Below are 22,470 nucleotides of genomic sequence, written 5' to 3'. Positions count from 1 at the left end.
GCCATAATTCTCCATCATGCTAAAACACATCATGTCATTATTCATTCATCAACTAAATAAGAATAACTAAATAACTACAGACATTTCTGTGTTTGGAAAAGCGAGGTGCTCCCCTTTTGTGTTCTGAAAATCAGAATGTGCAGCTGAAACGTGACATTCTTCTTCAGATGAAAAGAAATCGGCTCAGTTTTGTAACCGTCCTTCAGTGGCGACGTCTCCTACCTTAACTCCATTACGCAGTCGTCAAGCAGGGGGATGGAGACAGAGACGTGGGAGTGATTAGGAGACGGCATAACCTTGAGGAGGCTTCATCATTCGCTTTGCAGAGTGCTGCTTTTAAAAACTTGTTGCTCACAAATTACACTGCCAGACCAGACAATTTGTCAGACAACCTTAGGAAGTCAAACAAACAGAACTCCACTAATGTCCTTTTATAAATATTTTTATGCTGGCTTTGGTACGGTCATCTGGCCATGCAGCCCGGAACGCTGGACTGAGAGCAGGAAATAAGGCAGAATTAAACATTCAGGAATAGGAGGATCCAGAACATTGATGGAGGATGATTTTACCTCCAGCTACAGCTAAAAATCCATGTTTCTCATGTGTTCATGAGAAACATGAATACATGAGCTCACAGAAGTTACATATTAAAAATGACCATGAACGTTTACAGGTTTTTATGTTAATCAAAGTAAGTGCGTAACCCTGGAGGTTAAATAAAAGATGACAGATGGCTATGTCGTAAATCAGGGTTTGAGTCAGGTCAACGTTTGGTGTTTTGTTCACAGGGAGAAAATTAAACTGGAAAGGGAAGAAACAGCAGACTGTGGTTACGAGACGGGAGCAAAGCAGCAACTTGACCTGGTGACCAGGAGAAAAGTTGTGAAAAAAGTTCTAAAACTTATATTTTAAACCCACTGGGTTTGGCTTTAAAGGGGCAGTGTTAAATAAAATGTTGTTTTTTTTTTAGCTTTACATCATTTATAATGTTACACGCTCATCAAAAATAAACCTGGAGTGTTGCCTTGATTCTTTCATGCATGTTTGAGAAATCCTCTAATCTCCCGTGGCAGCCATTCAGTTATGAAAAACACTTGGGTGGACCTAGCTCCACCCTCAAGGATTCAGCTTCTCCCCAGACCTGCAGTTTCCAAGCGACTGAGCTCCCGCCTAACAGAGCACAACTGTCTCCCTGAATCCCACTCAGCTCCTTCAGACTAACCAGCAGCAATTAGCAAATACCTGGTGGAGCTGACTGTCAGCTGAGCTCATTATGCTTCTCAGAGAAGCTCTGGTAAAAACATTAAGGGGTTAATGGAGGAGCATGCTGTGATGACTTCCTGAAGGCGGAGTTTCAGAAAGAGCAAGTTTCTTAAAGAGGCAGCAACCCAATTTCATTGGGTTAAACTACAAAGTCAATTTTCTTTTAAGTCATATTTGATACATACAAAATTGAAGGTGTCATAGTTACTCAATTGTGTTATAAAATGCAACTATGTACCTTTAAAATCCACACTGCCCCTTTAAGCTAGCTGAGGATTGGTAATATCAGATGAAGGCTGAACTCTGGCTCTTCTCTTTCAGGTTCCTTAGTTTGCTTTAAATGGAAGATATTTAAAATGTTTTACTGAGTCTGGAGAATGTTAACAGGTGCAAAGCCAAGCAGTCAGCCTGCGCATAGGAAATGACAGAAGGAAGAAAAAAAAGAGAGGAACCTGACTTTTACGCATCAAATATTCACTTATATTTTAATCCTCTTCTTCTTGCCTTCCCTCATTTGTTTTCTTCCCTTCTGTCTTACTTTCTTTCATCAACAGCCTGTTGGAATAAGTGGCCGCTCTGGTATTCCGCCTGGTTTTCTTTGATTCTGAGAGTCTCCATCTTTTCAGACTTCAAAGAGCATCTGTTGCCATGGAACAAGTCAAAGCTCCCTTGGAAGCCTTGTCAAAACACAAGCCTCTTATTGTTTCTTGTCGGCTTTATTCCAATTTCTACTGATTTCTACCGCCAGATGAACACAGAAAACTGAAAACCAAATGTAAATTTTACAAAACGGTTTGAAGAAATCTTGGTGCACAAATGGTGCTGTTAGAATAATTTTTTATGCATTTGAAAAACGGCCGGTTAGGACTGATTAGAGGCGATGAAAAAGATTTCATGGTTGAACTTTTTTTTGTCACTTTGTTCAGTTTCCAGCATGTCAGGTGTTAAGATGTAAAATAGCCTACGGGGAAAACATAAAGCTGCCATATTAAATCTTTATTAAATCAAGGATTGGCTTTAAAATATCACATTTTGTCAATACCAAAGTTTATTTTCAAACAAATTTGCTTACTGGAAACATGTCATTTTGGAAAAAAACCCTGATTTTTCGCTAAAATGTTTTGCCACTGGTTGAGGTGGGTTTTTTTTTTGTTTGTTTTTTGTTTTTTTAACTGAATCAAAACTGGTCTATTTCACAAAACTGAAATGGAAATATATATTTTTTTTTTGCATCACATAAGTCACTTAGTCAACAACCAGAAGTCAGCACACAAACCACGAAGAATCGAGTGAACAGGAAGTGGTGGGAGGAGCATGGCGCAGCAACTTATCACGAGAACAAACTTATACATGTATGATTTTATTTCTTGAAATGAAATGAAATGGAAACGCTGCAATTGTGAAATATTGACAAAGTTTTGCACCTTGCAGCTTTGTAATAAAAGCTCCGCTGTTTTCATTAGTTGATAACAAAAGAAGTGGGCAAAACGGCCTGTATGGAAGCTTTTCAGTACTAAAAACCATGGCTGAAAAAACGAGTGCATCTCACTTTTCACCCAAATATTTTCATTATCTCCAAAATGTTGGTGTCCTAATAAGTCTGGAAATGATCAGAAGCACAGCAAGTTCAGCTTGAAGCAAATTAGAGAGAGAAAAAACAAGAATAAAGATTTTAAAGTGACCTCATTTAAGCCTGGTCTTTGAATTTAACCTTGCTGTATCTCCTCGAATTTCCTCCAATGTGGCTGAATTAGAAAAATTGTTGCAAATATGAGTGAGCCGTATTTCTTCCACAGGGTCTTAAAAGACTAATTTCCAGTAATTGCAAACGCTTTATGGCACGTAGCTGCCAAGGCTGATATAACCAGTTATCAGTTTAGGAACAGTGACTTTTACACATAAGACCATGTTTGTTTGGACAGCTTTTTGACTTAAATTAAACTATTGTAAACAGCTTTTCATATTACATCAGGTTGTATTTGTCTGATATTAATATTTTAGACATTTTTCACCTGGTCATCCAGAAAATTCAGAATCCAGAAAACATGACTGATGAAGGATAGCATCGCTGATGTGTGGTCTGAACATTTACTCTTTTTCACATCACAGAAACAGCCAGATACTGTAAATGCACAACAGTTAGCATTACGATGACTCCTCGTTTTTACCGTTGGGCCTACAGGAGCCTGGCTTTCATCTGGCCTCCCTCCGCTCGTCTCCTGGCCAGCCTGCAGGCTCATTAACGCTCAGCATAGACCAGCAATCACAGGACAAAAACAACAAAACATGTTGAAAGGAAACTCCAAGTTCACCAGATGTCCACCTGAGTTTTCCAAAATTAAACCTCTTCTTTCAAGATTCATTCATTTTTTCTTTCTTTAAAAAGAAAAAAAAGACAAAATATGTTTTATTCCTCAAGTTCTTACTGTTAGTTAGCTCCTTGCTTGGGTACATTATTAGTATCTCAATATTTTCTCTATTTATCACAATGCATTCTGTAAACGTTTTTCTTAACTTCAGTCTCTATTGGCCTTTCTCTTCCTGCCTTTAGCAGAAGAGTCTGATTTCATCCCCTTTATTCTTAACTCATCATTAAAAAGCTTCTGAATAAAAAGGCCTGTTTATTAATCTTCACTGTAAAATAATCATGATATTGCTTTTTCTTTGTATTTAATCAAGGATTGTAAACAACAGGGGGCAGCATTATGTAACTGAGTTTGTCTAAAACAGCTATCCAGCTAGCTCATACGTGGTTATTAAATGTTTGAGTTTGTAAAACCTCAGTAGCTGACCTGGGCATTTTATGTCCATTTAATTCCCATTATTGATTTTCTCAAACAATAACTAAAGATAAATATTTCAAAGCAATGTAGTCATGCTTCATGTTATTAAATTAAGTTAAATTCAAAAGTACTTCCTGCATTAAATAAATAAGTTCCTCTATTTATTATTGCTAGAAAGGCATCAGTTAATGTCTTTGTGTTCAGGTTCTGTATTTATTTCTGTCTTCTGGTCTTTGTGCTTATTGGATTTGTTCTTTCTGGTCAGTCCGTTCCTCTGAGCCTCATGAATCGATACTGTTGATTCATTTCCCCTCAGTCTGCCTCCTCCAACCAGCTTCACCTGGTCATAATCAGCCACCTGCCCCTTGTCTGCAGTCTCACTCCTTGGTGTTTAAACTCACTCGTTTTCGTTGAACTTTGTTTGTTTCTATAGTTATGTCTGTAATTCTTCTACGCGCCTATTCTTTGCCACCTGCTGTAAGTTTTTTAAGTTTTTTTTCATGTTTATTATTAAATATTTGTAGTTTAACTGTCTGTCTCTGCATTTGGGTCTTTTCTAAGACCTACAAATCACAACACTTGTTTTATCTTCATCTTGTTTGCTCATTGTAAATGCTTAGACAGTATTATGTGTCTTCCAGGCATATGGTATTATTTTATAGTACAATTAAGTAACGATGTTACTTAATTGTACAGTTCTTATGAAAATGCTGTATATATCAAATCTGATGTAAAAGAAATTTGACTTTGTAATTTAATGCCTAGAAATTGGGCCTCTGTCTCTTTAAGAAGCTTTTGCTCTTTCTGCAACTCCGCCTTCAGGAAGTCATCACAACATGGCTCCTCTACCAACCGTTTAACCTTTTAGTGGGTTTGCACTGAGAAGTAGTAATGAGCCCAGGAGATGCTCAGTTCCTCCAGGCGTTTGCCAATTGCTGATGGCTAGTCTGAAGGAGCTGAGTGGGAAATTTGTGGGGGATGGCTACTCTGTGAGATAGGCACTCAAGATTTTACAAACTGCAGCTATGAGCGAGAAAGGACCAGAGGAGAATGTAAGCAATAGCCAAGGTAAATCAAAGAAAAGCTAGCACAACTAAGAAACTGAAAACAAAAGATATAAACAAAATTGCTGGAAATATTATGTGTTATCATTCTTACTTGTGTATAGATTATTGATCTTACCATGGCAGTCTTATATTACTATAGATTATTGTGATTTTCATTTAGAAGTGTTGGCCTCTCACTCTCTGTGTTAAAACTTTTAACAGCCCTCCGCTCTTGAGAGAAATTGCTCCCAAGGGAAGAGATGAGATGACCTCGTGTGTGTAGAACTTGTTGATAACTTGTCTCTTCTATCCCTTCCTTCTCTGAAAATAAAAGACGAGCTCTAACTGGAAGTTTTCAGAACGCGCGGTGGGCAGCTAGCTGGAGCAGTCCGCTGTGTCTTCTCCTTTCATGAAAGCTTGGTAAAAACTTAAATAAGTTGTCGATGGTTCATTTTACGTAGGTTGTCGAAAAATATCTATCAAAACTACAAACATAGAAGAAACCAAAAATAACCCAAGATTATGACAAAAAAAGTATACATATTGATCTGTACATTCAAACTAAAATAAGAAAGTCCCCTCTGTAAATTGGCTCCAGCCTGACTGTAAACTTTGCACATAAAGTTGAACCCATCTTATTGCATTTCCAGCTGGTTGCAGACCAGCAGATTTCCATGTTCAGGGTCATCTTTGAAATAGTTTTTCCAATGAGAATGAGCTTTTTTCCACTGAGCAGTTTAAGCAAGAAAAAATCTTTTGAGTCTAAGTTTCAAACCTAGCAGGGTTATAACCATTTATTTCTTTAGCCTCCAAAGAGCCATATAATCACTGGAAACCATAGTAACCAATATTAACCCCACACCACTGTACCCTTTTCACATTTTGTCACTTTACATTCACAAACCATTGTAGTACATGAGTATTTTGCTCTCAATCATCCCGTTCTGTCTGGTTGAATGATGAGGTTCATCTAGACCCTGAATTCTTTTTACAGTTTGGATTTTTCTTTTAAGAACTGCACTGTATTTTACCATGGTGTATTAGGGCTATTGTAGATAGAAAAGAAAAGGAGTAAACTTCTGCCAAAAATCTCAGAAATTTTTTTAATAATCACAGATATTTTCTAGGAAACCCTTGGAAATGTCCAACTTTGAAAAAAAAAATCTGAAATTTTGAGATTGTGAAAAATTTGTACAACAAAACTGGGACATTTCTGAATTTCAAAAAGTTTAAAATTTCTGACTTTTGAAAGTCAGAAATGTCCAAGTTTTTTTTTCTAGAAAATTTCTGAGCTTAATCTCAAAATTTCTGAGTTTTTTGGCAGAAATATCCTCCTTTTATCTCTGTATACTACAGTCTTAATACGCCGTCTTAGTATTTAGCTCCATTCATCTTTCCATAAACCAGATGGCCAATCCCTGCTGAGGAATACCATTCCCAGTGCTTAATGATGCGTGGTTCATTGTGAGGATGTCGACTTTGGGGGTTTTTGCAATATTTGCAATTTTTTGTCAGACACAGTGTTTGTGTGTAGGCCAAAAAAAAAAAAAAGCTTCTTCCACATTCATATTTATTGGGTTCACTACAGCTTGTTGCAAACCACAAACTTCTGCAGCTTCCAGGTCTAGGTGTTGAATTTTTTTTAAAACTATTTATTAGTGTATTTTTCCTAGATGTTTCCTGGAAGCTGCAGAGACAGAATTTAAAATTTGTGAAATGTTTTGTTCTTGTTTCAAAGGCAAATTTGCGTCTGTTTGTACATCCAGTTCGAGTGACGGACACCCAGTGTCTGTTAAACTCCATTAGTGCAAAGTTTGCATGTAAAAATTCAGTGTTTCTCTCTGTATATTAGCTTTCTTGTTCTTTCATCAGGATAAGTAGCTAGAATTGGATGTTTTAAGGGACAGTCATGTATCAAATGAGGGTCTTTGTAGAGCCACATGGAGAGCAAATGGAAGCTGCAGCAGGCAGATAAAAGTGACATCTGCAATCAGCGTCCTGTAATCAGAGCTAAAGTTGCAAGGTCTTGTCTGCTGGATATTTGTTTACAGTCTCTGGAGGGCCACTCAGGGACGGCGCTCATTTCTTCCTCATGCTCATTTCTGTCATATCGGCAGGCGGCCAGACAGTGTTTCACTTTATTGTTGTGTTTCAGCATTGACCGCTGTGTTTTTCTATAATTTACTTCAAAACAAATCATGATTGAGTTAAATAAAAGGCTGTCAGGCTGTAATCTTCTGCAACAACTTTACCTTTCAACTTCTTTTAAATACGATTTGCGTGGTTTGAGAACAGTGGGGAAAATGGAAATCAAACAATGCCAAAAGTATTTTGTGTGTGTGTGTGTGTGTGTGTGTGCGTGTGTGTGTGTGTGTGTGTGTGTGTGTGTGCGTGTGTGTGTGTGTGTGTGTGTTGTGAGCTTTATGCAGCACTGTAAAAGTATTTATCCCCTTTCAGATTTTCCTGGTTTTGTTTCTTTTTGGGGGCGTCAGAAACTTAAAAGTATCAGAAATGTAGATATAAAAAAATACTATGTTTCATTTGCAAATGAGGATTGCTCTTGATAAGGTTAACAAAAAAAGAAAAAATAAACTGGCAAAATGTGAAAAAGTAATTGTTCCTAAATCAAGTTGTGGATGTTCCATCCTTTCTTACAATGAGTCTTGGACATATGAATGTACCATTTGCGCTGCAAAAACTCAAAATCCTACCAAGTATTTTTGGTGAAATATCTTAGAACACTTGAAATGAGATTCAAGTAACTCACAAGTAACTTCTACATAAATTATCTATGCTATTTAATACAACAGTAGTTGTCTTCTTCATGGTTTGCACCAGTGGCAACATCCGATTGTTGATCATGTGACTTGTGAAGAAAAAAAATTATTTCCATTGCATTTTTGCAGAATAAACTAATTTCGATAGTAAAAAAAAAAACAAGAAAAAAAACACCTTATTAATTTTATGTGAATTTCCACAATATTTATCAAGAAACCAGAAGGACTGATAATTTGCCAGTAAATGGATAAAATTGATAATATAACATTTAAACAGACTTAGTGTTTAGTATAGAATCTAGAGGGCCACATAAAAAGCTGAGGCGAGCCGGATTTGGCCCACGGGCCTTGAGTTTGTGCTCAACAGTTATGCTGTACTTTGTGTTGATCTATCTCATAAAATCCCAATAAAACACATTGAAGTTTTGTGGTTGTAAAATGAACCAGAAAACTTCAAGAGGTGTGAATACTTTTGAAGAGCAATTTTAACTGTAAACAGCTTTAGAACAATCAGAATCAACCCAGCAAAATGTTTCAAGGACTTTTTCGGCACTTATCCAGTTTTTGTTCCCAACTGAACCAAACCAATCAGACCGGAGTGTGACTGCCCACAAACCTTCAGACGTCAGGCAGCCTGTTATGAATACTCAGAAAACTTTCTTCCTTTATATTCCTGTTTGTTGCTGTGTTTCATGCCCACCACACATCCTCTGTTTTCCTCAAATCTTTTTGTTTTTTTAGTTTTTGTATATCCAGGGAAGTCCAGCATCCCCAAAATGACTTCCACACCTCAGATATAACTCACTCTGGTTCCAGCTGCTAGAGGCTCATCCATTTAATCTCCAACAAATATTTCATTTGCATCTAATTTATTGGTGCCATTCCTGCTCACGAACAGAGCCTCGCAGCCTCAGGCTCTTTTTAAAGCCCGACTTACAAAGGAAGCAGCCATTGGCTCTGTCATGAGATGAGCGAACCGCCATTAAAACACTGATCCCTGACTGTGATACCATAATATCAAAACAACCGTTAACAATAATAAAACTATATGAGCCATCGCCTCAGCAACAAGACATCAGATTCCTCTTTTCATGTTAAAATGGTTTGTTATTAAGCTGAGCTCTGCTGTATGTGAGCAGATGGTTGATTGTGTTCTGACACAATGGAAATTTGACCATTAACATGAATGAATGTTAAAACTGATTCACAAAGCAGATCTGTGAAAATTAGTAAGAACAAAACAAAACAAAAAAGGCAAAATTTATCACCAAGGAAGAATTTGTCGTCGTGATGGCAACCGGAGATACTCTGATAAAACTCTTATTTTTCAGCATTTACGAGAAATCTGAGAAATTGGAGAACATCAATTTCAGATATCAGAGACATTTCCCTTACTTCTGTTGTGTTGAATTAGTTTGATCCTAACAAAAGGTTTAACAATTTACATCAGTTTTTCTATAATTATTTAAATTGTGTGGTGGTTTAGATAGAACAGCAGTTTTTTTTTTTTTTTGGCTAGCAACACAAACTGCTCAGAAAGTTGAATTGATTTGACAGTTTAATTAATAAACAATCAATTAGAACATAAATTCAAGTGTAAATATTACTTTTAAGGGGAATGTTATGTAAAATTGACTTTTTGGAGCTTTACATCATGTAATAATGACTTGGTGACTTTGACTCTGAAGGGAAAATGTTTGGACATGTCTGCAGTACACTCTTGTACTAATAGCAATATTACCTGAAGCAGTAAAAAAAAACAAATCTGAGCCTTAATCCCTGATCGCCTCAAACTAAACTGAGTGAATTTATTTTTAAGTCCGGCTTTGAACATGCTAGAGCACCAAAGAAGCTTGAAAGTAGGAAGAAAAAGAAGGAGGAGAGATGACCAGTCTCCTCTATCACCTTTGCAAATGTTTTGTGCTGTTTAAGCTCTTCCTACTCTTTTCTAAATGACTCTGGAACAAAATGAGAATCGTTTGAAGTGAACAGTTAGCATAACAAAGCTGTCTGTGATTCAGTTCTTCTACCAGACTCTTCTTCTAAGCCAATTACTGTCCAACCAGCGAGCTGACATTATGTGGGCGGGATGGGAAAACCGGCCGCTAAATTGGTATTGACATTTCTGTGAAGGGACTAATGCACTCAATTTAAAGTTTAAACTTTACATCTCAGAGTTTGTCTGGAGTCAGTAAGTAAGGGAGGTTTTAGTAAACACACTGTACATCTCATTCAGTTTTCCATAGTCAAACTAAACGAAATATTTATTATCCTTGTATGCAAATGAGATTCTCAGACTTCATTTAGATCCAAACGACCTTCTGAATGGATATTGGAAATGCATTTTCCTTCCTTTTCACTAATATTACTGCTGTTATTGACCCAGCTTTTACGATAATTATGAATGTAGTAATCAGGCAGGGTTTTTCTTTTACCGCCACTACCTTGTTAACCTGCCATGCACGAGAGGACCCAAATTTGGGTCCTCTCGTGCAGCAGAGGCACTTTTAGATGTGCCTCTGCTGCACCACACCTGAAAAGAATAATTAGGTCATTAGCAAGGCTCAGGAGAACCGATCTACACAGGGAGGAGGTAATTAAGCCATTTCATTCCACTGTTTTTTACCTGTGGCACATCTAAACACTGCAGGACAGCGGCCCTTGAGGACTGGAGTTTGACACCCCTGTCATTGTGAATGACAACCTGTGAATGACAGGTTAAGCGAGGAAAGTGGCAATATTATGTATAGTCCAGACACATAGTGCCATTTTACAGCACAGTCAAGTAACTATGTTAGCTTTAGTTTTTATACAATACATGTATCAAATATGACTTAAAAGAAATTTGATTTCGTAGTTTAACGCCTTTACATTGGGCTGTTGTCTCTTTAAAAACTCCTGCTCTTTCTAAACCCCACCTTCAGGAAGTCATCACAACATGGCTCCTTTATTAACCCTTTAACAACATTTTTATTACTGAAAAGTAGCTCCTATTAACCTGTTTATTAAGAGCTCAGCTGATGTGCAGTCCCACCAGGTGTTTGCTAATTGCTGCTGGCTAGTCTGAAGGAGCTGAGTCAGGGAGTCACTCAGTTTGAAAACTTGGAACTTTGTCCTCCAAAATAGAGCTAAGTCCAACCGAGCTTTTTGCACAGTGAGGAATTGTTGCCATGGAGATGTAAAGGTTTCTCAAACATGCATGAAAGAATAAAGGCAACACAAAAGATGTACTTTGATGAGGGAATAACATAATAAAATTTTGTAAAACTCAAAATAGTCAATTTTGCCTATTCAGTAAAATGTGAGTCGATTTTCATATTTTACTGCATTTCAACCACAAACTTCAACGAACTTTACTGTTATTTCATGCGATACATCAGCAGAGTGTATTGTGAAAGGGAGGGAAGCGTTGAGTAAAAGGGAGATGCTGCAGTGCGAGACGTTTTCTGCTCTCTCCAGTGGGTCTGACACACTTTCACCTGCTGGACGCTGACCTCATAAAGGGCCTGAAGAGGAGAAATGGGAGCTGAATATTAATCCAGATTACACCATACCACTGCAGGACAGGTCACGATTTATTACACTCAGGCTGAAAGTCACCCTGAGGACAGAGCGGCCTCCTCCTTGTTTTATTTTAATTGTCGTCGGTCCTGGTGATGGAAACAAAACGTCCCCCAGGTCGCCGCGCGCCGCATCCCTCTCACCAGCAACAGCCCCATCGCAGCTGTGTTTACTCTCTGATGCCACCGGTGATTATCAACACAAGGGGCATCTGGTTTATGTATTATAAAACATAAAGCAGGAAACTCTCACACACTCACACACACTCGTACACGCACGCACACACATCACGCTCCAGTTCTAGATGCCACCAAATGTTGCCAGTCATTAACAGTAAGCGTGCTGAACTTAATTGCCACGGCTCGGCATGTCTTTCTCTAATGAGAGGAGGCTCTGCAGGCCCACATGGTGAGCCAGGTCAGCTGATCAGGTGGAGCCGAAGTTTATTTTTAACTATAAAGTGAGTGTAAGTGAGAAGCTCGTGTATTTTAAGACAGGTCTGAACATTTGCATTTTAGTGAGTGAGATGTTAGAGATAATGCAGATGATGTCTGCTCTTAAAAATAGCTGAAGTGAGAGGCGTGTCTGGGCAGATGAAGCAGCTTTGAAGAAACAATTTGAATATTGTTTCTTGTTGTGTTTTACAGGATTTAGTCCTTCAAGCTGCTTGGGACAAACAAGCTGCTAGGTGAAAAACACTGTTTATGCCTGTGGTATAAACAATATTTTATAAGGTTATTAGCTGATAAAAAAGTAATTTTAATCATGCAATGTAAATTTACTTAGTTTCACATACGTTTTCCTTTCCTTGCTTCTCAGTAATCTACATGAAACAGCCTTTAAACGTGTCAGATTGTCTCCATCATTAGCTAAAGGCATATGCATTTAGCCTTTAACTCTGTCAGATTTGATTTCAATACTTTTAAAGGGTCTATATGCGTCCAGAAAGTGTTACCACTAGCACATTCACTAACATAAAATTACTCCATTCAATGTGAAAACATTAGTTTTTTCACTAATGTGAATTTTAACTTAGTGTGTAAGTTAAAATGAGCAAAAATGCTATTATTACCTATTACACTGCCAAGGTAACGCAAAATGGAAATAGAAGTAAGAAGTAAGAGTTTGTTTTTTTTACTTTATTTCAAACAAATAACATTGTAACATGCATAGAGGATCTTTAACACATAGACAATTATCACAATATAAATAATAAGGAATAATCACAGACATTGACGGGGTTGGTTTTAAGTCTTGCAATCGTCAAAAGTTAAATAAATGTATACATAAAATGGCAAAAAAAAGTGTCAAAAATAACAAACAAATTCAAATACATAATAAAGGGTCTATCACAGCAGAAAAAAAATTTAAGTAAAAATTGTAACAGCAGGATCTGCTTACGAGATAAAGTTCAATTCCTGAAGAAGAGTCCATATTTACAAGTTTCCTATTATTAAAGTTAAGGTTTTCAAGGTAAGGTAAGGTAATTTTATTTTTAAAGCACATTTTCAGCAACAAAGTGCTTTACATGAGTTAAAAGGAAATACATCTTCAACTGATTCAATAATTTTAAATCAGTTTCTTTAAAATTATTAAAAGAGGGGATTTTTTTTCACTCCATTTCATCATGTGGACATAATATTTTGCTAGGATTATAATTGGATTTACTATATATATTTCATCTGAAAAGAAGGTTTAATTGTTAAATATGAGCAACATTTTGGAACTTGATAAAACAATGTTCTTTCCAATTTTTTCTGTAGGGAGATTTTGCAAATCCAACCAAAATATTACAGAATGAGAGCACTGATACTGGAATAAGGCAGAAGAACTGGATTATTTCACAGATTATCTGTCTTAAAGCAAACTGTTACCACATTGTGAGCATGCCTGTCGCAATAAACAATAAATGAATTTATCGCATAATAAATTAAAGCAAGCTCAATAGATTTATCTTTTTTCTCTTTTCTTTCTCTCTACCAAAAACTAAAGTCTTCAGTTTGGTGTTTTGGTCTCATTTAGCTCTTTCCTTTTAGAGAGACTAAATAATTCATTTTATTTGTTGTTGCTGTTGTTTTGTTTGTTTATTTTGGATATTTAAAATGTCTTCCCGTTCCAGTGTTAAACGTCCATTAGAAGTTAAAGTTTATTGATTTCTGACCATGTGTTTTTTGGTCAGAAATCGCTATTACTTGAAAATGGTATCGATATATCGACCACTCACACATCAGTGGTCAGCCATTATAAGAACGGTTTGTTTTGACTAACATTTCTAAACCGATTAATCAGAAGGGTATAAATAATAATTTACAAGACAAAGTTACTTAAATGTGACGTACAAAATAAGACAAACTTCTTGTTTGAACAAAAAATATTTAGAATATTCAAGTTTAGTTACTAGGCTAATGTTAGCATGGGACTATCATTAACATATTGAGTTACTAGCATGTTGATACCACCAGTAGGATGAGGGTTATCGCTAGCATGTTGACTAACTCAAAATTTTAGGTACAATCTAATGTTAGCATGAAAGCATTCACTACCATGTCGAGCAAACAGCAGTAGGATGTGGATTATCTGCAGCATGTTGACTAACAAAAAATTACTCCATTGTGTGGTAACATTAGTGTAAAATAAAATTTGCCAAAATGCTAAGGCTAGCTTAAATGCTGCCAGTAGCATGTGTGATGTTGCCAGCATGTTGAGTTATATTGACTCGATCCATTCAATAAGATAAACATAACTAATAAACCAAAAATTATGTAAAATGCTTATTTTAGCTACAAGCCACTCACTACATTCACTACCAGCTTCGAAAAAGGACGCATTGCTTTTTTTTTGTTTTTTCTGTCTGCATTCACTTTTTCCTTCAACAAAAATTACTTTTTGGGGGATGGGAGGGATTGCTTTAAATTGATTTTTTTTTCCTCCACCTGCATTTATGTCTTTGTTCAGTAAAAATTTGATGCCTTTAAGAGAACTTCAGAACTTCAAGAGTCTGCAGTTTGCAGTTACAAAGGTTCAGCAGATTGAGAGAAAAAAAAATCTAATAAACTCAATATAAGTGAAAAATGAGTGGGAGAAGGTTTGGGGTGGCTGCGGCAAGAACTCATCTTCCCTTCAGGTCAGGAACCATTTGAAGGTCAGACACACGGAAAATCCCATTTTTATTCCTGTCAGCGTGTCCTTTTATTTTCATAGAAAACATCAGGATGAAAGCAAGCCCCTCAACACATGTAGTGCGAGTCCGACTGACTCAGATGCATCCAGTATGACAAGACTTCATACGCAGAAAACCAATACAGCTAATCCACCAGACTGTCAGAAAATGGTCTGTGTTCTGAGAAACAGGAGACAGACAGAGATTATTACCGTCTAGTTTATACTGTTGAATGAACGTGCAATTTAAAAACTTTCTGTCAAAAGAACAATTGGTGTATGATGAGACTTTTGTCAGACTTTTCATAAGAAATCTCTCAAATGTCTTCTGTCTCTTCTTAGCTAATATAGAGTTGATAATTATCCAATATAAATAGGCAGATTTTGTTGTTCAGATCAGAAACAGCCTCACAAGAACTAAGTTTCTACACTTCCAAGCAATGAGAAAATAAAAGAATAGCTTAATATCTTTTAGCTAAAAGCACATATGTGAATTAATATCTATCCATCCATTTTCTTTACACCCTTGTCCCTTAGTGGGTTCGGGAGGGTTGTGGTGCCTATCTCCAGCTAACGTTCCGGGTGAGAGGCAGGGTCACCCCAGACAGGTCGCCAGTCTGTCGCAGATGTGAATCAATATAAACTCTGAAATCTTTTTTATTTTATTTCTTTGATTGGCACTCGGAGTCGGGAATTAATCAAATATTTTAGAAGGAATTAATGCTACTCACCATCTTCTAACAAGGAAAATGTTTTTTTTTTTTTTTCATCTTAATAATAATAGATTTATTTTATAGCCCTTTACAGTAACACTAGGTTAACTAAACTGCTTCACAGTCAGTGACATAAAAAATACAAAACACAAGTGCTGGTAGAATAAAGTAAAAAGATATCAAAAATAAAATAAAATTAGTTGTATTTATTTATTTAGTTTAAAAAGTGAAAAATGAAATACCACAACAATCTTTGGTCTCAGTCATTTTTTAGAAAGAAAAATAATTGATTAGGCAAAAATACATTTTTAAAAAAAAAGATCAGGACAATTCACTGTTGTAGTCTTAATTATTTTAAATAGCAAACAAATATCAGCCTCTTAAGGATGAGACCAGCCACTACACACGTTCATCCTTTATTTTAAGAGGAATTTGCTGTAAACCATTAAAGACAGCAGTTTATAGCATTTTAACTACACACAAAGTCATCTGTAGTGTCTTACTGCCTGTTCTATTCAGTTCCATGACTGAATAGAGAATGGGGAAAATAAATAAGTAAAATTAAGTTAGTAAATAAGTAAGTAAACTGCATTTACTTCACAGAAAAAAGTCACAACAAATTGCAAGAAAGACGAATAAAGCATCTTAGAAAAGACAATAAGAGGCGAATTTAACTAAAAGCTGGTCTAAATAAAGGTGTCAGCCAGGGTCTGCTGCCTGAAAGGACGGGTCCGCTCTGGTTTAAAACTGGGTCTCAGGGACCCTCAGGAGGTTCTGGCTCCAGGACCAGAGATCTGTGATGTATCAGGGGACACTAAGAGCTCTAAAAGACAGGACTAAACTTTTAAAATCAATTCTAATTGTGGCAGGTAGAGAAATGTAAAGAGGGTAAAAGTGGTGTGATGTGTTTGATCCTGTTAAGAGTCTTGCTTCAGGATTCTGGACCAATTGAAGAAGTTTTATTGTTGTTTTTTTCTTTTTTTTTTCTTTGATCTTTTCACTGATCAGATATTTAATCCTACATGCGTTTAAAAACATGCAGCCAGAACAACAATGTGTTAGTGTGCCAGTCAACATTTAGAATTATTTTATATGAAACCATGGATTCTTTTTCTTCTTCCCCACATTTATGAATAAGTTTGTGTTGGCCTGTCAAGTAAAATCTCAATAGAATACAGTAAGATTTCCAATTGCAATGTGGCAAGATTAAGAAAAAAAATAAATATTATATAAGTGCATAAATACTTTTGCAAGGGAGAAAGATGGCTGAAAAAGACCTAAAAATGGCAATGGACATCCAGTACCATCAGCATAGATAATTGTCATTTTCCCAAAAATCTCCATTGGCAACCAGTCAGCTGTGCAAAACGCCTGGGTGGGCCTACATAGTTCTGCCTTCAGGACGCACCTCCTCCTCAGACCTGCTGTTTCCAACCTTCCGCCTCACAGAGCATCCCTCAACTCCTTCAGACTAGCCAAAAGCAATTAGCAATCCACCACTCTGTGGAACTGCTCATCAACTGAGCTCCGAGCTACTTCTCAGTGGAACTCTGGTAAAAACATTGTTAAAGGGTTAATAGAGGAGCTGTGTTGCAACCTGAAGGAGGAGATTTAAAGAGACAGAGGCCCAATTTCAAGGAGTTAAATGACAGTCAATTTCTTTGAAGTCATATTTGATATATAGAGCATTTTCAAAACAGTGGAAGGAAACTTGTTTATGCTGTAAAATGGTACTCTGTGACTGTAAAATACAAAATACAGCCTCTTATACGATGACTGTTTGGTGTGTGTGTGTCCTTAGAAAAACACTACATTAAGATGCAGAAGACTTCTCAAACGCGGGTTACACAGGCCGTCCAGCACAATTTACCAGAGGCAAAGCTGAAGCCCTGAAACATCAATGCATTTAACTCAAAGCCTAACAGCCGTCTCTAAGTGAAGTCGAGAACTTCACCATGTGAAACATCCAACGTCAGGCGCCGCAGAACAAATGCTTACTTTTTTCTGTGAAAGGAATTTAGCAGAGTCTGTGGGCTGAAATCTGCCCCTGATTTAGTGCAGCTCAAAGGCGAGTATGGTAATGAAGGCAGTAAATCAGTCTGTGCTCATAGAGTTTGGTTTGTTTATCTCAGAGCACGAGCAACTTGCTATACTGCAAGACTAGCATGGTCAAATAAAAGACGGCAAGCTGCTGTAAATACCTCCTCCATATTGGGAATAAATGGAATTATCTCACTCTGCGGCACACATCCGACAGCGTTTATGGCGCATATAAAGATTGATTTGGATTTGCTCCCATTTCTCTCAGCGAAAAGATCAGACTGGTTGTTGGTGAATATAAACATACACACTAGTAAACTTCTACAGATATTGAAAAAAGTAATTACAACATATACATTTTTCATGCTCCCATCCAGTTCTGAATAAGTTAAAATAGTTCAAACACTATTTTTTCTTATGAAAATAGTGTTTGGGTGAAAATTAAAAAGTAAAAAAAAATAGAATATTTTAGGTTTTTGGCATCCTGAGGACGAATTTAATGATAGTGGCCTTGATTTGGAGAAATTTGGCATAATCTGTCCGTCTGGGTTTAGTTTCGTAAATTTCATTTCACTATACGATCTTATATTTCTCATCGTATTCCTGTTTTTTGGTTACCATACCTTTACCTGGCAGATTGAGTCTCCTGGTTGTTAAGAGCTGCTTTCCATCTTTTCATTCACTGACTTGTGTGGAAATCAATCATAAAACTCCTCCTTATTCTGTTTACGGTTTACTCATGACATAATCAACAGTTATCCTTAGCATATTTACAGAGGGAATCCTTATCAACAACCATTTAGTGATGTTTCACGTCTTCGTTTGGTTCACTTTCACACTCAATATGTTTGTTTCCACCTGAACCAGTGTTGTGCTTCAAGTAGGAAACGAGGACATAAAAAAGGCCTTCACCATCTTTGATGATGGTCATCCCCAAAGGGAACCATACAGAGTAGTCATGACGACCACAGCCCTACTCCTGCAGGGCCAAACGTGTTGAATGTTTTGATGAGACCCTGCTGAAACACACTTGATTGAAATGATTGTATTACCTCCTGAGCCTGGCACCAAGGGAAGCCTTAAAACATGTGGGACAGTGGCCCCTGAAGTCCAGGGTTGGGAACCACTGCTCTACAGGATGCACACTTCCAACTACCAGGCGAATCTGAAGGAAGTGCTCTTCCTAGTTCATGTTTCAGGTTCAGTCACCCAAGACTCGATGCTAGCGCTCTCTTAGGGTGTTTTCACACCTGATACTCCGATTGGGGACCAAAATAACAGCATTTGTTACATTTTCAGATGGTGTGGTTTGCTTTCACACTGCACTGTCAAAGGAACCAAACCCTTTTCTTTCACCTGTGGTGGCGCTGCACCATGAACCACGGGACGAAATGACATGAAAACATCTGAAGAAGACACTGAGCGCAACGTCTTTCTTCCCAAAATGTAAGCAGAAATGGAGTAGTGTCAGATTTTAGCGGCTGTAGAATTTCTCTCTTGTCTTTGGTAAAAAAAAAAAAAAAAAAAACACCAGCCATTTCTCTCATTAGCTCTGGACTCATCTGTTTGTTTTGATTGTATTTACCCAGAATCCCCTGCACTATAGTTCACTTCCTGATTTTGGACCAGTCTCCCGTCTGCTTGGCGTTCACATATGGATTCAAACTGCGTGAAAGTTCACTTCAACCGAACCGAGCAAGAGGTTTGTAGGTGGACCAGAGTTCACTTCTTTACTCCATATCAGAGTTTGATTACGCATGCACACCACCCCAAAGCAACTGGACTTAAACAAACTGGAGTTCAATTAAAGAGGACTGGTGTGACTGAAGCTTCCTGCATTCTGCAGTGGCATTATACAACAGTCTTCATTACATCAGGTGTTCAAGTCTTCAAACAGAGTTTAAACCTTTGACTTGTCAGCAGAGGACTGCAAATCCCAAATACAATTCTAAATATTCCAGCTTTTAAAATTGTCAAACTGGATTTTCTTTGCAAGTTCACAGTCTGTATCTGCCATAGACGGAGATAAAAAACATTTGCACCAAAGCTTGTGACTGCTTATTTTCACAACAAATACAACAACCGCTTCCAGGACCCTGAATAGGATTAAGCAGGTAAACTGTAAATTACATGGCATGACGGAGGTAAAAAAAAAAAAAATGATAGCAAAACATCTTCCTAGTTTGTTCCTAGCAGCTACATAAACTGTGGGAGTTCATTATCCTATTTAATATGCCAAAGGCTGGTGTAGTGTGTCCAAAGGTTCTCGAAAAGGAGATAAGGTAGGAAGCACTGCAGCACCTTCCTTTAGCGTTGACTGAGATAACTTAAGCTTTGAGGCGGTTGCCAGGGTAACTGTCTCTGTGAGCCTAACCATCGCATTTGGAGGTTTTCTTCAATAGATTGAGTTGCTCTCAGACTCCTCCTCTCCTGCTTAGCTAACGTAGCTGACAGACCATCACACTGCCTTATTTATGTAGGCATCATGAAGCAAACACCAAAATACCAAGAAGAGTGCAACATGTCTAATCCAGTTACATAAGAACTTGAAGTGAATGATTTAGGATAGGAGCAGCGTAAAGTGGATAAAGTGTAGCCATCGTTGAGGGTGACCAGCCCACAAACCAAGGAAGACTGGTGGAGATTTACTACATTTACCGGACCATAAAAAGTATTAACACAATCTGAACTTTTCCACATTTTGTCACATAACCACCACAAGCTGTTGAGCAGCGGCGTCACGCAGCAGCCTTTCACCTGCTGCTGTTGGAGGCATTGCATCAGGAAGAGCTCCAGCCTTCAAACAGAGAGTAATAAGCACCTCCTCAGCACGGGGCTGTAATCCCATTAAATTAAGAACACTTCAACATTTAAAATCATCTGCCTGATTGCATTTTGTCTGAGCAGCTGTGGATCAGCGTAAGAGACTTTTATGAATGCAGGTTCTGTAGCTGCCAGATTTATCAAAGAGACACATTCTGCTGCAGTTAACACTGCAAAACTCTGGGCGGTATGTCTCTACCCGCTTTGCACCCCTGGACATGTTTTGCCTTTTCATATTTGCAAAATAACTCCAGATCAGTCAGAATGGGTAGAGTGTGTTTAGTGAACAGCAGTTTTCAAGTTTTACTACAGAATTCAGTTGGATTCAGGTCTGGATTTAACACATACAAATGACCAGATCATATTAGACCAGATTCATTGCCTGTGCTGGAAAAAAAAATCCCAACATTACGATGCATGTATGCAAAAAAAAGTTTAATGTTTGCTCCAATCTGAACATTTAGCCAGCAGACCATCTCCTTCCATATAGTTGTTGTGACCCTGCATGACCTGTGTCAAACCTTAAAGGGCCAGTGTTATGTATTCTCCAGGCACATTGTTCCATTTTATAGTACAATTAAGTAAATATGTTACCTTCAAGTGTTATGAAATGTTTTATGTATCAAATATGTTAAATAATTGTGTCACTATGCATACAGTTTAGTAACGTGATCAAATTTTTTGAAAGAGGTCCTAACTCATGTAACATTACCAACTCTAAGTCATTTTTATTCAGCTGTATTGAGGACATAAATCTCTCATTAGATCACATGTGTCAAACTCGAGGCCTGGGGGCCAAATCTGGTCCACCATAGCTGTTTATGTGGCCCTCTAACTCCACATTATATCAATAAGTCCTTCCAGTTTTTCACAAATCTACAAAATTCACACAAAATCAACAAATCTCCAAAAGAAAAATTCTGACTTTACTGCAAATTTCTTTCAGAATTGGTCAGAAACATTTAGTTGAAGTGACTGCTGAAGTGACTGATACAGTGAGTAATAAAAAGTCAAATTTAACGTAATACATTAGTGCACATATCGTAAAAATTCATTGCAAACATTTCTAAATTGGCACCACATCAGAAAATTTCCGGGATGAGGATCAGTACCTCCAAATCCAAAGCCATGGTCTTGAGCCGGAAAAGGGTAGAGTGCCTTCTCCGGGTCAGGGGGGTCGTCCTGCCCCAAGTGGAGTAGTTTAAGTATCTGGGGATCTTGTTCACGAATGAGGGAAGAAGGGAGCGGAAGATCAACAGGCGGATTGGCGCAGCGTCTGCCGTGAAGCGGGCGCTGTACCGGTCCGTCGTGGTGAAGAGAGAGCTGAATCAAGAAGCGAAGCTCTCGATTTACCGGTCGATCTACGTTCCCACCTTCCTCTATGGTCATGAGCTTTGGGTCATGACCAAAAATCACGGATATAAGCAGTCAAAATGGGTTTCCTATGCAGGGTGTCTGGGCTCTCCCTTCGAGATAGGGTGAGAAACTCGGCCATCCGGGAGGGACTCAGAGTAGAGCCGCTGCTCCTCCACGTCGAGAGGAGCCAGTTGAGGCTCGGGCATCTGGTCAAGATGCCTCCTGGACGCCTCTCTAGTGAGGTGTTCCAGGCACGTCCCACTGGGAGGAGGCCCCGGGGAAGACCCAGGACACGCTGTATCTCGGCTGGCTTGGGAACGCCTTGGGGTTCCCCGGAGGAGCTGGAAGAAGTGGCTGGGGAAAGGGAAGTCTGGGCCTCCCTTCTGAAGCTGCTGCCCCCGCGACCCGACCCCAGATGAAGCGGAAGAAAATGGATGGATTGATGGACATCTGAAAATTTGATTGTAAACAACCACTAAAACAATCACAACATCTATTTATTGATATTTTAACAGATTAATTGGTTTTATTGATATATTCCAGCACAATCAACCCTTTAAAAACATTTATATTTTTGATATGGCCCAAAGTGAAAATGAGTTAGACACCCCTGCCTGCTTTAGATGGTAAATGGGTCGCATGTTAACATTGGTTAAAGCGTGAACATAGTCTGTTATTTCAGGATTAAAACCAAAATACATTTTCATCTGTTTTTAGATAACTTCATTGTTTCAAATTTAATAGACCAACTAATGATTTGTTTAGCCTGATAAACACACACACACACACACACATTTAAAGTCTCCTTTCAATCATCCTTCGTCCGACTTCTCCACAGATGTTTTTCAGTCAGCAAGGCGACACTGAGCTCCACGTCGCAATGATGCTGAAACAGAAAGTAGCTGAACCTCTGGTCCACTCAGTCACATAGGCCTGTAATCACCACACT

Source organism: Poecilia mexicana, unplaced genomic scaffold, assembly GCF_051168715.1.
Source record: "Poecilia mexicana isolate PSO_F unplaced genomic scaffold, ASM5116871v1 scaffold_9, whole genome shotgun sequence".
NCBI lineage: Eukaryota > Metazoa > Chordata > Actinopteri > Cyprinodontiformes > Poeciliidae > Poecilia > Poecilia mexicana.
Note: the sequence above shows the minus strand (reverse complement) of the source record.